The sequence below is a fragment of the Lissotriton helveticus genome, chromosome 2_1 (genome assembly GCF_964261635.1).
Source record: "Lissotriton helveticus chromosome 2_1, aLisHel1.1, whole genome shotgun sequence".
In the NCBI taxonomy this organism is placed as follows: Eukaryota; Metazoa; Chordata; class Amphibia; order Caudata; family Salamandridae; genus Lissotriton; species Lissotriton helveticus.
In genome coordinates, this window is record NC_136059.1 from 930,005,049 (window position 1) to 930,023,441 (window position 18,393).

Below are 18,393 nucleotides of genomic sequence, written 5' to 3' on the forward strand. Positions count from 1 at the left end.
GGGAAAAGTCCAGCCCGAACTGCCAAGCCAGGTCCTTCCTGGACTGGAAACAAGCATCGTAGGACTGGTTTCGGGCTTTCAGCCCTCTTCAGCCAGGATAGCTTGATTCCAGTGGCATGGGAGCACGGGATTCACGTCTGAGCATACCCGTTTCACTCGTTGTGACAAATGCGAAAACAACAATTGATGGACAGAATGCAGAACAATGTCATACATTCACCCCAGTACAGAGATCTGGGCCTAAATCCATCGTTTTCTTGCTCACCATGCCATTCCAGCTTGAACCCAGCATTATGCACATCAGTCTTGACCCTGTGCCCCATGGGAACAGTCCAGCCTGAATTGCCAAGCCATGTCCTCCCTGGACTGGAAACAAGCATCCTTGGACCGGTTTCAGGCTTTCAGCCCTCTTCAGCCAGGATAGCTTGATTCCAGTGGCATGGAGAGCACAGGACTCACATCTGAGCATACCAGTCCCACTCGGGGTGACAAATGCAAAAACAACAGTTGATGGACAGAATGCAGAACAATGTCATACATTCACCCCATTACAGAGATCTGGGCCTAAATCCATCGTTCCTTTGCTCACCAAGCCATTCCAGTTTGAACCCAGCATAATGCAAATCAGTCTTGACCCTGAGCCCCATGGGAAAAGTCCAGCCCGAACTGCCAAGCCAGGTCCTTCCTGGACAGGAAACAAGCATCATAGGACTGGTTTCGGGCTTTAAGCCCTCTTCAGCCAGGATAGCTTGATTCCAGTGGCATGAGAGCACGGGATTCACGTCTGAGCATACCCGTCCCACTCGGGGTGACAAATGCGAAAACAACAGTTGATGGACAGAATGCAGAACAATGTCATACATTCACCCCAGTACAGAGATCTGGGCCTAAATCCATCGTTTTCTTGCTCACCATGCCATTCCAGTTTGAACCCAGCATTATGCAAATCAGTCTTGACCCTGGGCTCCATGGGAACAGTCCAGCCCGAACTACCAAGCCAGGTCCTTCCTAGACTGGAAACTAGCATCCTAGGTCCGGTTTCAGGCTTTCAGCCCTCTTCAGCCAGGATAGATTGATCCCAGTGGCATGGAGAGCACGGGGTTCACGTCTGAGCATACCCGTCCCACTCGGGGTGACAAATGCAAAAACAACAATTGATTGACAGAATGCATAACAATGTCATACATTCACCCCAGTACAGAGATCTGGGCCTAAATCCATCCTTGTTTTGCTCACAATGCCATTCCACTTTGAACCCAGCCATATGCAAATCAGTCTTGACCCTGTGCCCCATGGGAACAGTCCAGCCTGAATTGCCAAGCCATGTCCTCCCTGGACTGGAAACAAGCATCCTTGGACCGGTTTCAGGCTTTCAGCCCTCTTCAGCCAGGATAGCTTGATTCCAGTGGCATGGAGAGCACAGGACTCACATCTGAGCATACCAGTCCCACTCGGGGTGACAAATGCAAAAACAACAGTTGATGGACAGAATGCAGAACAATGTCATACATTCACCCCATTACAGAGATCTGGGCCTAAATCCATCCATCGTTCCTTTGCTCACCAAGCCATTCCAGTTTGAACCCAGCATAATGCAAATCAGTCTTGACACTGAGCCCCATGGGAAAAGTCCAGCCCGAACTGCCAAGCCAGGTCCTCCCTGGACTGGAAACAAGCATCCTAGGACCGGTTTCAGGCGTTCAGCCCTCTTCAGCCAGGATTGCTTGATTCCAGTGGCATGGAGAGCACAGGTCTCACGTCTGAGCATACCCGTCCCACTCGGGGTGACAAATGCAAAAACAACAGTTGATGGACAGAATGCAGAACAATGTCATACATTCACCCCAGTACAGAGATCTGGGCTTAAATCCATCGTTTCTTTGCTCACCAAGCCATTCCAGTTTGAACCCAGCATTATGCAAATCAGTCTTGACCCTGAGCCCCATGGGAACAGTCCAGCCCGAACTGCCAAGCCAGGTCCTTCCTGGACTGGAAACAAGCATCGTAGGACTGGTTTCGGGCTTTCAGCCCTCTTCAGCCAGGATAGCTTGATTCCAGTGGCATGAGAGCACGGGATTCACGTCTGAGCATACCCGTTTCACTCGTTGTGACAAATGCGAAAACAACAATTGATGGACAGAATGCAGAACAATGTCATACATTCACCCCAGTACAGAGATCTGGGCCTAAATCCATCGTTTTCTTGCTCACCATGCCATTCCAGCTTGAACCCAGCATTATGCAAATCAGTCTTGACCCTGGGCTCCATGGGAACAGTACAGCCCGAACTGCCAAGCCAGGTCCTTCCTAGATTGGAAACAAGCATCCTAGGTCCGGTTTCAGGCTTTCAGCCCTCTTCAGCCAGGATAGATTGATCCCAGTGGCATGGAGAGCACGGGGCTCACGTCTGAGCATACCCGTCCCACTCGGGGTGACAAATGCAAAAACAACAGTTGATTGACAGAATGCAGAACAATGTCATACATTCACCCCAGTACAGAGATCTGGGCCTAAATCCATCCTTGTTTTGCTCACCATGCCATTCCACTTTGAACCCAGCCATATGCAAATCAGTCTTGACCCTATGCCCCATGGGAACAGTCCAGCCTGAATTGCCAAGCCATGTCCTCCCTGGACTGGAAACAAGCATCCTAGGACCGGTTTCAGGCCTTCAGCCCTCTTCAGCCAGGATTGCTTGATTCCAGTGGCATGGAGAGCACAGGACTCACGTCTGAGCATACCCGTCCCACTCGGGTGACAAATGCAAAAACAACAGTTGATGGACAGAATGCAGAACAATGTCATACATTCACCCCAGTACAGAGATCTGGGCCTAAATCCATTGTTCCTTTGCTCACCAAGCCATTCCAGTTTGAACCCAGCATTATGCAAATCAGTCTTGACCCTGAGCCCCATGGGAAAAGTCCAACCCGAACTGCCAAGCCAGGTCCTTCCTGTACTGGAAACAAGCATCCTAGGACCGGTTTCGGGCTTCAGCCAGGGGAGCTTGATTCCAGTGGCATGGAGAGCACGGGACTTACGTCTGAGCATACCCGTCCCACTCGAGGTGACAAATGCAAAAACAACAGTTGATGGACAGAATGCAGAACAATGTCATACATTCACCCCAGTACAGAGATCTGGGCCTAAATCCATTGTTTTCTTGCTCACCATGCCATTCCAGTTTGAACCCAGCATTATGCAAATCAGTCTTGACCCTGGGCCCCATGGGAACAGTCCAGCCCGAACTGCCAAGCCAGGTCCTTCCTAGACTGGAAACAAGCATCCTAGGTCCGGTTTCAGGCGTTCAGCCCTCTTCAGCCAGGATAGATTGATCCCAGTGGCATGGAGAGCACGGGACTCACGTCTGAGCATACCCGTCCCACTCAGGGTGACAAATGAAAAAACAACAGTTGATTGACAGAATGCAGAACAATGTCATACATTCACCCCAGTACAGAGATCTGGGCCTAAATCCATCCTTGTTTTGCTCACCATGCCATTCCACTTTAAACCCAGCCATATGTAAATCAGTCTTGACCCTGTGCCCCATGGGAACAGTCCAGCCTGAATTGCCGAGCCATGTCCTCCCTGGACTGGAAACAAGCATCCTAGGACCGGTTTCAGGCTTTCAGCCCTCTTCAGCCAGGATTGCTTGATACCAGTGGCATGGAGAGCACAGGACTCACGTCTGAGCATACCCGTCCCACTCGGGGTGACAAATGCAAAAACAACAGATGATGGACAGAATGCAGAACAATGTCATACATTCACCCCAGTACAGAGATCTGGGCTTAAATCCATTGTTTTTTTGCTCACCAAGCCATTCCAGTTTGAACCCTGCATTATGCAAATCAGTCTTGACCCTGAGCACCATGGGAAAAGTCCAGCCCGAACTGCCAAGCCAGGTCCTTCCTGGACTGGAAACAAGCATCATAGGACTGGTTTCGGGCTTTAAGCCCTCTTCAGCCAGGATAGCTTGATTCCAGTGGCATGAGAGCACGGGATTCACGTCTGAGCATACCCGTCCCACTCGGGGTGACAAATGCGAAAACAACAGTTGATGGACAGAATGCAGAACAATGTCATACATTCACCCCAGTACAGAGATCTGGGCCTAAATCCATCGTTTTCTTGCTCACCATGCCATTCCAGTTTGAACCCAGCATTATGCAAATCAGTCTTGACCCTGGGCTCCATGGGAACAGTCCAGCCCGAACTACCAAGCCAGGTCCTTCCTAGATTGGAAACTAGCATCCTAGGTCCGGTTTCAGGCTTTCAGCCCTCTTCAGCCAGGTTAGATTGATCCCAGTGGCATGGAGAGCACGGGGCTCACGTCTGAGCATACCCGTCCCACTCGGGTTGACAAATGCAAAAACAACAGTTGATTGACAGAATGCATAACAATGTCATACATTCACCCCAGTACAGAGATCTGGGCCTAAATCCATCCTTGTTTTGCTCACCATGCCATTCCACTTTGAACCCAGCCATATGCAAATCAGTCTTGACCCTGTGCCCCATGGGAACAGTCCAGCCTGAATTGCCAAGCCATGTCCTCCCTGGACTGGAAACAAGCATCCCAGGACCGGTTTCAGGCTTTCAGCCCTCTTCAACCAGGACTGCTTGATTCCAGTCGCATGGAGAGCACCGGACCCACGTCTGAGCATACCCGTCCCACTCGGGGGTGACAAATGCAAAAACAACAGTTGATGGACAGAATGCAGAACAGTGTCATACATTCACCCCAGTAAAGATATCTGGACCTAAATCCATTGTTCTTTTGCTCACCATACCATTCCAGTTTGAACCCAGCCATATGCAAATCAGTCTTGACCCTTTGCCCCATGGGAACAGTCCAGCCCGAACTGCTAAGCCATGTCCTCCCTGGACTGGAAACAAGCATCCTAGGACCGGTTTCAGGCCTTCAGCCCTCTTCAGCCAGGATTGCTTGATTCCAGTGGCATGGAGAGCACAGGACTCACGTCTGAGCATACCCGTCCCACTCGAGGTGACAAATGCAAAAACAACAGTTGATGGACAGAATGCAGAACAATGTCATACATTCACCCCAGTACAGAGATCTGGGCCTAAATCCATTGTTCCTTTGCTCACCATGCCATTCCAGTTTGAACCCAGCATTATGCAAATCAGTCTTGACCCTGAGCCCCATGGGAAAAGTCCAGCCCGAACTGCCAAGCCAGGTCCTTCCTGGACTGGAAACAAGCATCCTAGGACCGGTTTCGGGCTTTCAGCCCTCTTCAGCCAGGAGAGCTTGATTCCAGTGGCATGGAGAGCACGGGACGTACGTCTGAGCATACCCGTCCTACTCGAGGTGACAAATGCAAAAACAACAGTTGATGGACAGAATGCAGAACAATGTCATACATTCACCCCAGTACAGAGATCTGGGCCTAAATCCATCGTTTTCTTGCTCACCATGCCATTCCAGTTTGAACCCAGTATTATGCAAATCAGTCTTGACCCTGGGCCCCATGGGAACAGTCCAGCCCGAACTGCCAAGCCAGGTCCTTCCTATTCTGGAAACAAGCATCCTTGGTCCGGTTTCAGGCTTTCAGCCCTCTTCAGCCGGGATAGATTGATCCCAGTGGCATGGAGAGCACGGGACTCACGTCTGAGCATACCCATCCCACTCGGGGTGACAAATGCAAAAACAACAGTTGATTGACAGAATGCAGAACAATGTCATAAATTCACCCCAGTACAGAGATCTGGGCCTAAATCCATCCTTGTTTTGCTCACCATGCCATTCTACTTTGATCCCAGCCATATGCAAATCAGTCTTGACCCTGTGCCCCTTGGGAACAGTCCAGCCTGAATTGCCAAGCCATGTCCTCCCTGGACTGGAAACAAGCATCCTTGGACCGGTTTCAGGCTTTCAGCCCTCTTCAGCCAGGATAGCTTGATTCCAGTGGCATGGAGAGCACAGGACTCACATCTGAGCATACCAGTCCCACTCGGGGTGACAAATGCAAAAACAACAGTTGATGGACAGAATGCAGAACAATGTCATACATTCACCCCATTACAGAGATCTGGGCCTAAATCCATCGTTCCTTTGCTCACCAAGCCATTCCAGTTTGACCCCAGCATAATGCAAATCAGTCTTGACCCTGAGCCCCATGGGAAAAGTCCAGCCCGAACTGCCAAGCCAGGTCCTCCCTGGACTGGAAACAAGCATCCTAGGACCGGTTTCAGGCTTTCAGCCCTCTTTAGCCAGGATTGCTTGATTCCAGTGGCATGGAGAGCACAGGTCTCACGTCTGAGCATACCCGTCCCACTCGGGGTGACAAATGCAAAAACAACAGTTGATGGACAGAATGCAGAACAATGTCATACATTCACCCCAGTACAGAGATCTGGGCCTAAATCCATTGTTTTCTTGCTCACCATGCCATTCCAGTTTGAACCCAGCATTATGCAAATCAGTCTTGATCCTGGGCCCCATGGGAACAGTCCAGCCCGAACTGCCAAGCCAGGTCCTTCCTAGACTGGAAACAAGCATCCTAGGTCCGGTTTCAGGCTTTCAGCCCTCTTCAGCCAGGATAGATTGATCCCAGTGGCATGGAGAGCACGGGACTCACGTCTGAGCATACCCGTCCCACTCAGGGTGACAAATGAAAAAACAACAGTTGATTGACAGAATGCAGAACAATGTCATACATTCATCCCAGTACAGAGATCTGGGCCTAAATCCATCCTTGTTTTGCTCACCATGCCATTCCACTTTAAACCCAGCCATATGTAAATCAGTCTTGACCCTGTGCCCCATGGGAACAGTCCAGCCTGAATTGCCGAGCCATGTCCTCCCTGGACTGGAAACAAGCATCCTAGGACCGGTTTCAGGCTTTCAGCCCTCTTCAGCCAGGATTGCTTGATACCAGTGGCATGGAGAGCACAGGACTCACGTCTGAGCATACCCGTCCCACTCGGGGTGACAAATGCAAAAACAACAGTTGATGGACAGAATGCAGAACAATGTCATACATTCACCCCAGTACAGAGATCTGGGCTTAAATCCATTGTTTTTTTGCTCACCAAGCCATTCCAGTTTGAACCCAGCATTATGCAAATCAGTCTTGACCCTGAGCCCCATGGGAAAAGTCCAGCCCGAACTGCCAAGCCAGGTCCTTCCTGGACTGGAAACAAGCATCATAGGACTGGTTTCGGGCTTTAAGCCCTCTTCAGCCAGGATAGCTTGATTTCAGTGGCATGAGAGCACGGGATTCACGTCTGAGCATACCCGTCCCACTCGGGGTGACAAATGCGAAAACAACAGTTGATGGACAGAATGCAGAACAATGTCATACATTCACCCCAGTACAGAGATCTGGGCCTAAATCCATCGATTTCTTGCTCACCATGCCATTCCAGTTTGAACCCAGCATTATGCAAATCAGTCTTGACCATGGGCTCCATGGGAACAGTCCAGCCCGAACTACCAAGCCAGGTCCTTCCTAGACTGGAAACTAGCATCCTAGGTCCGGTTTCAGGCTTTCAGCCCTCTTCAGCCAGGATAGATTGATCCCAGTGGCATGGAGAGCACGGGGCTCACGTCTGAGCATACCCGTCCCACTCGGGGTGACAAATGCAAAAACAACAGTTGATTGACAGAATGCATAACAATGTCATACATTCACCCCAGTACAGAGATCTGGGCCTAAATCCATCCTTGTTTTGCTCACCATGCCATTCCACTTTGAACCCAGCCATATGCAAATCAGTCTTGACCCTGTGCCCCATGGGAACAGTCCAGCCTGAATTGCCAAGCCATGTCCTCCCTGGACTGGAAACAAGCATCCCAGGACCGGTTTCAGGCTTTCAGCCCTCTTCAACCAGGATTGCTTGATTCCAGTCGCATGGAGAGCACCGGACCCACGTCTGAGCATACCCGTCCCACTCGGGGTGACAAATGCAAAAACAACAGTTGATGGACAGAATGCAGAACAGTGTCATACATTCACCCCAGTAAAGATATCTGGACCTAAATCCATTGTTCTTTTGCTCACCATGCCATTCCAGTTTGAGCCCAGCCATATGCAAATCAGTCTTGACCCTTTGCCCCATGGGAACAGTCCAGCCCGAACTGCTAAGCCATGTCCTCCCTGGACTGGAAACAAGCATCCTAGGACCGGTTTCAGGCCTTCAGCCCTCTTCAGCCAGGATTGCTTGATTCCAGTGGCATGGAGAGCACAGGACTCACGTCTGAGCATACCCGTCCCACTCGAGGTGACAAATGCAAAAACAACAGTTGATGGACAGAATGCAGAACAATGTCATACATTCACCCCAGTACAGAGATCTGGGCCTAAATCCATTGTTCCTTTGCTCACCATGCCATTCCAGTTTGAACCCAGCATTATGCAAATCAGTCTTGACCCTGAGCCCCATGGGAAAAGTCCAGCCCGAACTGCCAAGCCAGGTCCTTCCTGGACTGGAAACAAGCATCCTAGGACCGGTTTCGGGCTTTCAGCCCTCTTCAGCCAGGAGAGCTTGATTCCAGTGGCATGGAGAGCACGGGACGTACGTCTGAGCATACCCGTCCTACTCGAGGTGACAAATGCAAAAACAACAGTTGATGGACAGAATGCAGAACAATGTCATACATTCACCCCAGTACAGAGATCTGGGCCTAAATCCATCGTTTTCTTGCTCACCATGCCATTCCAGTTTGAACCCAGTATTATGCAAATCAGTCTTGACCCTGGGCCCCATGGGAACAGTCCAGCCCGAACTGCCAAGCCAGGTCCTTCCTATTCTGGAAACAAGCATCCTTGGTCCGGTTTCAGGCTTTCAGCCCTCTTCAGCCGGGATAGATTGATCCCAGTGGCATGGAGAGCACGGGACTCACGTCTGAGCATACCCGTCCCACTCGGGGTGACAAATGCAAAAACAACAGTTGATTGACAGAATGCAGAACAATGTCATAAATTCACCCCAGTACAGAGATCTGGGCCTAAATCCATCCTTGTTTTGCTCACCATGCCATTCTACTTTGATCCCAGCCATATGCAAATCAGTCTTGACCCTGTGCCCCATGGGAACAGTCCAGCCTGAATTGCCAAGCCATGTCCTCCCTGGACTGGAAACAAGCATCCTTGGACCGGTTTCAGGCTTTCAGCCCTCTTCAGCCAGGATAGCTTGATTCCAGTGGCATGGAGAGCACAGGACTCACATCTGAGCATACCAGTCCCACTCGGGGTGACAAATGCAAAAACAACAGTTGATGGACAGAATGCAGAACAATGTCATACATTCACCCCATTACAGAGATCTGGGCCTAAATCCATCGTTCCTTTGCTCACCAAGCCATTCCAGTTTGAACCCAGCATAATGCAAATCAGTCTTGACCCTGAGCCCCATGGGAAAAGTCCAGCCCGAACTGCCAAGCCAGGTCCTTCCTGGACTGGAAACAAGCATCATAGGACTGGTTTCGGGCTTTAAGCCCTCTTCAGCCAGGATAGCTTGATTTCAGTGGCATGAGAGCACGGGATTCACGTCTGAGCATACCCGTCCCACTCGGGGTGACAAATGCGAAAACAACAGTTGATGGACAGAATGCAGAACAATGTCATACATTCACCCCAGTACAGAGATCTGGGCCTAAATCCATCGATTTCTTGCTCACCATGCCATTCCAGTTTGAACCCAGCATTATGCAAATCAGTCTTGACCCTGGGCTCCATGGGAACAGTCCAGCCCGAACTACCAAGCCAGGTCCTTCCTAGACTGGAAACTAGCATCCTAGGTCTGGTTTCAGGCTTTCAGCCCTCTTCAGCCAGGATAGATTGATCCCAGTGGCATGGAGAGCACGGGGCTCACGTCTGAGCATACCCGTCCCACTCGGGGTGACAAATGCAAAAACAACAGTTGATTGACAGAATGCATAACAATGTCATACATTCACCCCAGTACAGAGATCTGGGCCTAAATCCATCCTTGTTTTGCTCACCATGCCATTCCACTTTGAACCCAGCCATATGCAAATCAGTCTTGACCCTGTGCCCCATGGGAACAGTCCAGCCTGAATTGCCAAGCCATGTCCTCCCTGGACTGGAAACAAGCATCCCAGGACCGGTTTCAGGCTTTCAGCCCTCTTCAACCAGGATTGCTTGATTCCAGTCGCATGGAGAGCACCGGACCCACGTCTGAGCATACCCGTCCCACTCGGGGTGACAAATGCAAAAACAACAGTTGATGGACAGAATGCAGAACAGTGTCATACATTCACCCCAGTAAAGATATCTGGACCTAAATCCATTGTTCTTTTGCTCACCATGCCATTCCAGTTTGAGCCCAGCCATATGCAAATCAGTCTTGACCCTTTGCCCCATGGGAACAGTCCAGCCCGAACTGCTAAGCCATGTCCTCCCTGGACTGGAAACAAGCATCCTAGGACCGGTTTCAGGCCTTCAGCCCTCTTCAGCCAGGATTGCTTGATTCCAGTGGCATGGAGAGCACAGGACTCACGTCTGAGCATACCCGTCCCACTCGAGGTGACAAATGCAAAAACAACAGTTGATGGACAGAATGCAGAACAATGTCATACATTCACCCCAGTACAGAGATCTGGGCCTAAATCCATTGTTCCTTTGCTCACCATGCCATTCCAGTTTGAACCCAGCATTATGCAAATCAGTCTTGACCCTGAGCCCCATGGGAAAAGTCCAGCCCGAACTGCCAAGCCAGGTCCTTCCTGGACTGGAAACAAGCATCCTAGGACCGGTTTCGGGCTTTCAGCCCTCTTCAGCCAGGAGAGCTTGATTCCAGTGGCATGGAGAGCACGGGACGTACGTCTGAGCATACCCGTCCTACTCGAGGTGACAAATGCAAAAACAACAGTTGATGGACAGAATGCAGAACAATGTCATACATTCACCCCAGTACAGAGATCTGGGCCTAAATCCATCGTTTTCTTGCTCACCATGCCATTCCAGTTTGAACCCAGTATTATGCAAATCAGTCTTGACCCTGGGCCCCATGGGAACAGTCCAGCCCGAACTGCCAAGCCAGGTCCTTCCTATTCTGGAAACAAGCATCCTTGGTCCGGTTTCAGGCTTTCAGCCCTCTTCAGCCGGGATAGATTGATCCCAGTGGCATGGAGAGCACGGGACTCACGTCTGAGCATACCCGTCCCACTCGGGGTGACAAATGCAAAAACAACAGTTGATTGACAGAATGCAGAACAATGTCATAAATTCACCCCAGTACAGAGATCTGGGCCTAAATCCATCCTTGTTTTGCTCACCATGCCATTCTACTTTGATCCCAGCCATATGCAAATCAGTCTTGACCCTGTGCCCCATGGGAACAGTCCAGCCTGAATTGCCAAGCCATGTCCTCCCTGGACTGGAAACAAGCATCCTTGGACCGGTTTCAGGCTTTCAGCCCTCTTCAGCCAGGATAGCTTGATTCCAGTGGCATGGAGAGCACAGGACTCACATCTGAGCATACCAGTCCCACTCGGGGTGACAAATGCAAAAACAACAGTTGATGGACAGAATGCAGAACAATGTCATACATTCACCCCATTACAGAGATCTGGGCCTAAATCCATCGTTCCTTTGCTCACCAAGCCATTCCAGTTTGAACCCAACATAATGCAAATCAGTCTTGACCCTGAGCCCCATGGGAAAAGTCCAGCCCGAACTGCCAAGCCAGGTCCTCCCTGGACTGGAAACAAGCATCCTAGGACCGGTTTCAGGCTTTCAGCCCTCTTCAGCCAGGATTGCTTGATTCCAGTGGCATGGAGAGCACAGGTCTCACGTCTGAGCATACCCGTCCCACTCGGGGTGACAAATGCAAAAACAACAGTTGATGGACAGAATGCAGAACAATGTCATACATTCACCCCAGTACAGAGATCTGGGCTTAAATCCATCGTTTCTTTGCTCACCAAGCCATTCCAGTTTGAACCCAGCATTATGCAAATCAGTCTTGACCCTGAGCCCCATGGGAAAAGTCCAGCCCGAACTGCCAAGCCAGGTCCTTCCTGGACTGGAAACAAGCATCGTAGGACTGGTTTCGGGCTTTCAGCCCTCTTCAGCCAGGATAGCTTGATTCCAGTGGCATGGGAGCACGGGATTCACGTCTGAGCATACCCGTTTCACTCGTTGTGACAAATGCGAAAACAACAATTGATGGACAGAATGCAGAACAATGTCATACATTCACCCCAGTACAGAGATCTGGGCCTAAATCCATCGTTTTCTTGCTCACCATGCCATTCCAGCTTGAACCCAGCATTATGCACATCAGTCTTGACCCTGGGCTCCATGGGAACAGTCCAGCCCGAACTGCCAAGCCAGGTCCTTCCTAGACTGGAAACAAGCATCCTAGGTCCGGTTTCAGGCTTTCAGCCCTCTTCAGCCAGGATAGATTGATCCCAGTGGCATGGAGAGCACGGGGCTCACGTCTGAGCATACCCGTCCCACTCGGGGGGACAAATGCAAAAACAACAGTTGATTGACAGAATGCAGAACAATGTCATACATTCACCCCAGTACAGAGATCTGGGCCTAAATCCATCCTTGTTTTGCTCACCATGCCATTCCACTTTGAACCCAGCCATATGCAAATCAGTCTTGACCCTATGCCCCATGGGAACAGTCCAGCCTGAATTGCCAAGCCATGTCCTCCCTGGACTGGAAACAAGCATCCTAGGACCGGTTTCAGGCCTTCAGCCCTCTTCAGCCAGGATTGCTTGATTCCAGTGGCATGGAGAGCACAGGACTCACGTCTGAGCATACCCGTCCCACTCGGGTGACAAATGCAAAAACAACTGTTGATGGACAGAATGCAGAACAATGTCATACATTCACCCCAGTACAGAGATCTGGGCCTAAATCCATTGTTCCTTTGCTCACCAAGCCATTCCAGTTTGAACCCAGCATTATGCAAATCAGTCTTGACCCTGAGCCCCATGGGAAAAGTCCAACCCGAACTGCCAAGCCAGGTCCTTCCTGTACTGGAAACAAGCATCCTAGGACCGGTTTCGGGCTTCAGCCAGGGGAGCTTGATTCCAGTGGCATGGAGAGCACGGGACTTACGTCTGAGCATACCCGTCCCACTCGAGGTGACAAATGCAAAAACAACAGTTGATGGACAGAATGCAGAACAATGTCATACATTCACCCCAGTACAGAGATCTGGGCCTAAATCCATTGTTTTCTTGCTCACCATGCCATTCCAGTTTGAACCCAGCATTATGCAAATCAGTCTTGACCCTGGGCCCCATGGGAACAGTCCAGCCCGAACTGCCAAGCCAGGTCCTTCCTAGACTGGAAACAAGCATCCTAGGTCCGGTTTCAGGCGTTCAGCCCTCTTCAGCCAGGATAGATTGATCCCAGTGGCATGGAGAGCACGGGACTCACGTCTGAGCATACCCGTCCCACTCAGGGTGACAAATGAAAAAACAACAGTTGATTGACAGAATGCAGAACAATGTCATACATTCACCCCAGTACAGAGATCTGGGCCTAAATCCATCCTTGTTTTGCTCACCATGCCATTCCACTTTAAACCCAGCCATATGTAAATCAGTCTTGACCCTGTGCCCCATGGGAACAGTCCAGCCTGAATTGCCGAGCCATGTCCTCCCTGGACTGGAAACAAGCATCCTAGGACCGGTTTCAGGCTTTCAGCCCTCTTCAGCCAGGATTGCTTGATACCAGTGGCATGGAGAGCACAGGACTCACGTCTGAGCATACCCGTCCCACTCGGGGTGACAAATGCAAAAACAACAGATGATGGACAGAATGCAGAACAATGTCATACATTCACCCCAGTACAGAGATCTGGGCTTAAATCCATTGTTTTTTTGCTCACCAAGCCATTCCAGTTTGAACCCTGCATTATGCAAATCAGTCTTGACCCTGAGCACCATGGGAAAAGTCCAGCCCGAACTGCCAAGCCAGGTCCTTCCTGGACTGGAAACAAGCATCATAGGACTGGTTTCGGGCTTTAAGCCCTCTTCAGCCAGGATAGCTTGATTCCAGTGGCATGAGAGCACGGGATTCACGTCTGAGCATACCCGTCCCACTCGGGGTGACAAATGCGAAAACAACAGTTGATGGACAGAATGCAGAACAATGTCATACATTCACCCCAGTACAGAGATCTGGGCCTAAATCCATCGTTTTCTTGCTCACCATGCCATTCCAGTTTGAACCCAGCATTATGCAAATCAGTCTTGACCCTGGGCTCCATGGGAACAGTCCAGCCCGAACTACCAAGCCAGGTCCTTCCTAGATTGGAAACTAGCATCCTAGGTCCGGTTTCAGGCTTTCAGCCCTCTTCAGCCAGGTTAGATTGATCCCAGTGGCATGGAGAGCACGGGGCTCACGTCTGAGCATACCCGTCCCACTCGGGTTGACAAATGCAAAAACAACAGTTGATTGACAGAATGCATAACAATGTCATACATTCACCCCAGTACAGAGATCTGGGCCTAAATCCATCCTTGTTTTGCTCACCATGCCATTCCACTTTGAACCCAGCCATATGCAAATCAGTCTTGACCCTGTGCCCCATGGGAACAGTCCAGCCTGAATTGCCAAGCCATGTCCTCCCTGGACTGGAAACAAGCATCCCAGGACCGGTTTCAGGCTTTCAGCCCTCTTCAACCAGGACTGCTTGATTCCAGTCGCATGGAGAGCACCGGACCCACGTCTGAGCATACCCGTCCCACTCGGGGGTGACAAATGCAAAAACAACAGTTGATGGACAGAATGCAGAACAGTGTCATACATTCACCCCAGTAAAGATATCTGGACCTAAATCCATTGTTCTTTTGCTCACCATACCATTCCAGTTTGAACCCAGCCATATGCAAATCAGTCTTGACCCTTTGCCCCATGGGAACAGTCCAGCCCGAACTGCTAAGCCATGTCCTCCCTGGACTGGAAACAAGCATCCTAGGACCGGTTTCAGGCCTTCAGCCCTCTTCAGCCAGGATTGCTTGATTCCAGTGGCATGGAGAGCACAGGACTCACGTCTGAGCATACCCGTCCCACTCGAGGTGACAAATGCAAAAACAACAGTTGATGGACAGAATGCAGAACAATGTCATACATTCACCCCAGTACAGAGATCTGGGCCTAAATCCATTGTTCCTTTGCTCACCATGCCATTCCAGTTTGAACCCAGCATTATGCAAATCAGTCTTGACCCTGAGCCCCATGGGAAAAGTCCAGCCCGAACTGCCAAGCCAGGTCCTTCCTGGACTGGAAACAAGCATCCTAGGACCGGTTTCGGGCTTTCAGCCCTCTTCAGCCAGGAGAGCTTGATTCCAGTGGCATGGAGAGCACGGGACGTACGTCTGAGCATACCCGTCCTACTCGAGGTGACAAATGCAAAAACAACAGTTGATGGACAGAATGCAGAACAATGTCATACATTCACCCCAGTACAGAGATCTGGGCCTAAATCCATCGTTTTCTTGCTCACCATGCCATTCCAGTTTGAGCCCAGTATTATGCAAATCAGTCTTGACCCTGGGCCCCATGGGAACAGTCCAGCCCGAACTGCCAAGCCAGGTCCTTCCTATTCTGGAAACAAGCATCCTTGGTCCGGTTTCAGGCTTTCAGCCCTCTTCAGCCGGGATAGATTGATCCCAGTGGCATGGAGAGCACGGGACTCACGTCTGAGCATACCCATCCCACTCGGGGTGACAAATGCAAAAACAACAGTTGATTGACAGAATGCAGAACAATGTCATAAATTCACCCCAGTACAGAGATCTGGGCCTAAATCCATCCTTGTTTTGCTCACCATGCCATTCTACTTTGATCCCAGCCATATGCAAATCAGTCTTGACCCTGTGCCCCTTGGGAACAGTCCAGCCTGAATTGCCAAGCCATGTCCTCCCTGGACTGGAAACAAGCATCCTTGGACCGGTTTCAGGCTTTCAGCCCTCTTCAGCCAGGATAGCTTGATTCCAGTGGCATGGAGAGCACAGGACTCACATCTGAGCATACCAGTCCCACTCGGGGTGACAAATGCAAAAACAACAGTTGATGGACAGAATGCAGAACAATGTCATACATTCACCCCATTACAGAGATCTGGGCCTAAATCCATCGTTCCTTTGCTCACCAAGCCATTCCAGTTTGACCCCAGCATAATGCAAATCAGTCTTGACCCTGAGCCCCATGGGAAAAGTCCAGCCCGAACTGCCAAGCCAGGTCCTCCCTGGACTGGAAACAAGCATCCTAGGACCGGTTTCAGGCTTTCAGCCCTCTTTAGCCAGGATTGCTTGATTCCAGTGGCATGGAGAGCACAGGTCTCACGTCTGAGCATACCCGTCCCACTCGGGGTGACAAATGCAAAAACAACAGTTGATGGACAGAATGCAGAACAATGTCATACATTCACCCCAGTACAGAGATCTGGGCCTAAATCCATTGTTTTCTTGCTCACCATGCCATTCCAGTTTGAACCCAGCATTATGCAAATCAGTCTTGATCCTGGGCCCCATGGGAACAGTCCAGCCCGAACTGCCAAGCCAGGTCCTTCCTAGACTGGAAACAAGCATCCTAGGTCCGGTTTCAGGCTTTCAGCCCTCTTCAGCCAGGATAGATTGATCCCAGTGGCATGGAGAGCACGGGACTCACGTCTGAGCATACCCGTCCCACTCAGGGTGACAAATGAAAAAACAACAGTTGATTGACAGAATGCAGAACAATGTCATACATTCATCCCAGTACAGAGATCTGGGCCTAAATCCATCCTTGTTTTGCTCACCATGCCATTCCACTTTAAACCCAGCCATATGTAAATCAGTCTTGACCCTGTGCCCCATGGGAACAGTCCAGCCTGAATTGCCGAGCCATGTCCTCCCTGGACTGGAAACAAGCATCCTAGGACCGGTTTCAGGCTTTCAGCCCTCTTCAGCCAGGATTGCTTGATACCAGTGGCATGGAGAGCACAGGACTCACGTCTGAGCATACCCGTCCCACTCGGGGTGACAAATGCAAAAACAACAGTTGATGGACAGAATGCAGAACAATGTCATACATTCACCCCAGTACAGAGATCTGGGCTTAAATCCATTGTTTTTTTGCTCACCAAGCCATTCCAGTTTGAACCCAGCATTATGCAAATCAGTCTTGACCCTGAGCCCCATGGGAAAAGTCCAGCCCGAACTGCCAAGCCAGGTCCTTCCTGGACTGGAAACAAGCATCATAGGACTGGTTTCGGGCTTTAAGCCCTCTTCAGCCAGGATAGCTTGATTTCAGTGGCATGAGAGCACGGGATTCACGTCTGAGCATACCCGTCCCACTCGGGGTGACAAATGCGAAAACAACAGTTGATGGACAGAATGCAGAACAATGTCATACATTCACCCCAGTACAGAGATCTGGGCCTAAATCCATCGATTTCTTGCTCACCATGCCATTCCAGTTTGAACCCAGCATTATGCAAATCAGTCTTGACCCTGGGCTCCATGGGAACAGTCCAGCCCGAACTACCAAGCCAGGTCCTTCCTAGACTGGAAACTAGCATCCTAGGTCCGGTTTCAGGCTTTCAGCCCTCTTCAGCCAGGATAGATTGATCCCAGTGGCATGGAGAGCACGGGGCTCACGTCTGAGCATACCCGTCCCACTCGGGGTGACAAATGCAAAAACAACAGTTGATTGACAGAATGCATAACAATGTCATACATTCACCCCAGTACAGAGATCTGGGCCTAAATCCATCCTTGTTTTGCTCACCATGCCATTCCACTTTGAACCCAGCCATATGCAAATCAGTCTTGACCCTGTGCCCCATGGGAACAGTCCAGCCTGAATTGCCAAGCCATGTCCTCCCTGGACTGGAAACAAGCATCCCAGGACCGGTTTCAGGCTTTCAGCCCTCTTCAACCAGGATTGCTTGATTCCAGTCGCATGGAGAGCACCGGACCCACGTCTGAGCATACCCGTCCCACTCGGGGTGACAAATGCAAAAACAACAGTTGATGGACAGAATGCAGAACAGTGTCATACATTCACCCCAGTAAAGATATCTGGACCTAAATCCATTGTTCTTTTGCTCACCATGCCATTCCAGTTTGAGCCCAGCCATATGCAAATCAGTCTTGACCCTTTGCCCCATGGGAACAGTCCAGCCCGAACTGCTAAGCCATGTCCTCCCTGGACTGGAAACAAGCATCCTAGGACCGGTTTCAGGCCTTCAGCCCTCTTCAGCCAGGATTGCTTGATTCCAGTGGCATGGAGAGCACAGGACTCACGTCTGAGCATACCCGTCCCACTCGAGGTGACAAATGCAAAAACAACAGTTGATGGACAGAATGCAGAACAATGTCATACATTCACCCCAGTACAGAGATCTGGGCCTAAATCCATTGTTCCTTTGCTCACCATGCCATTC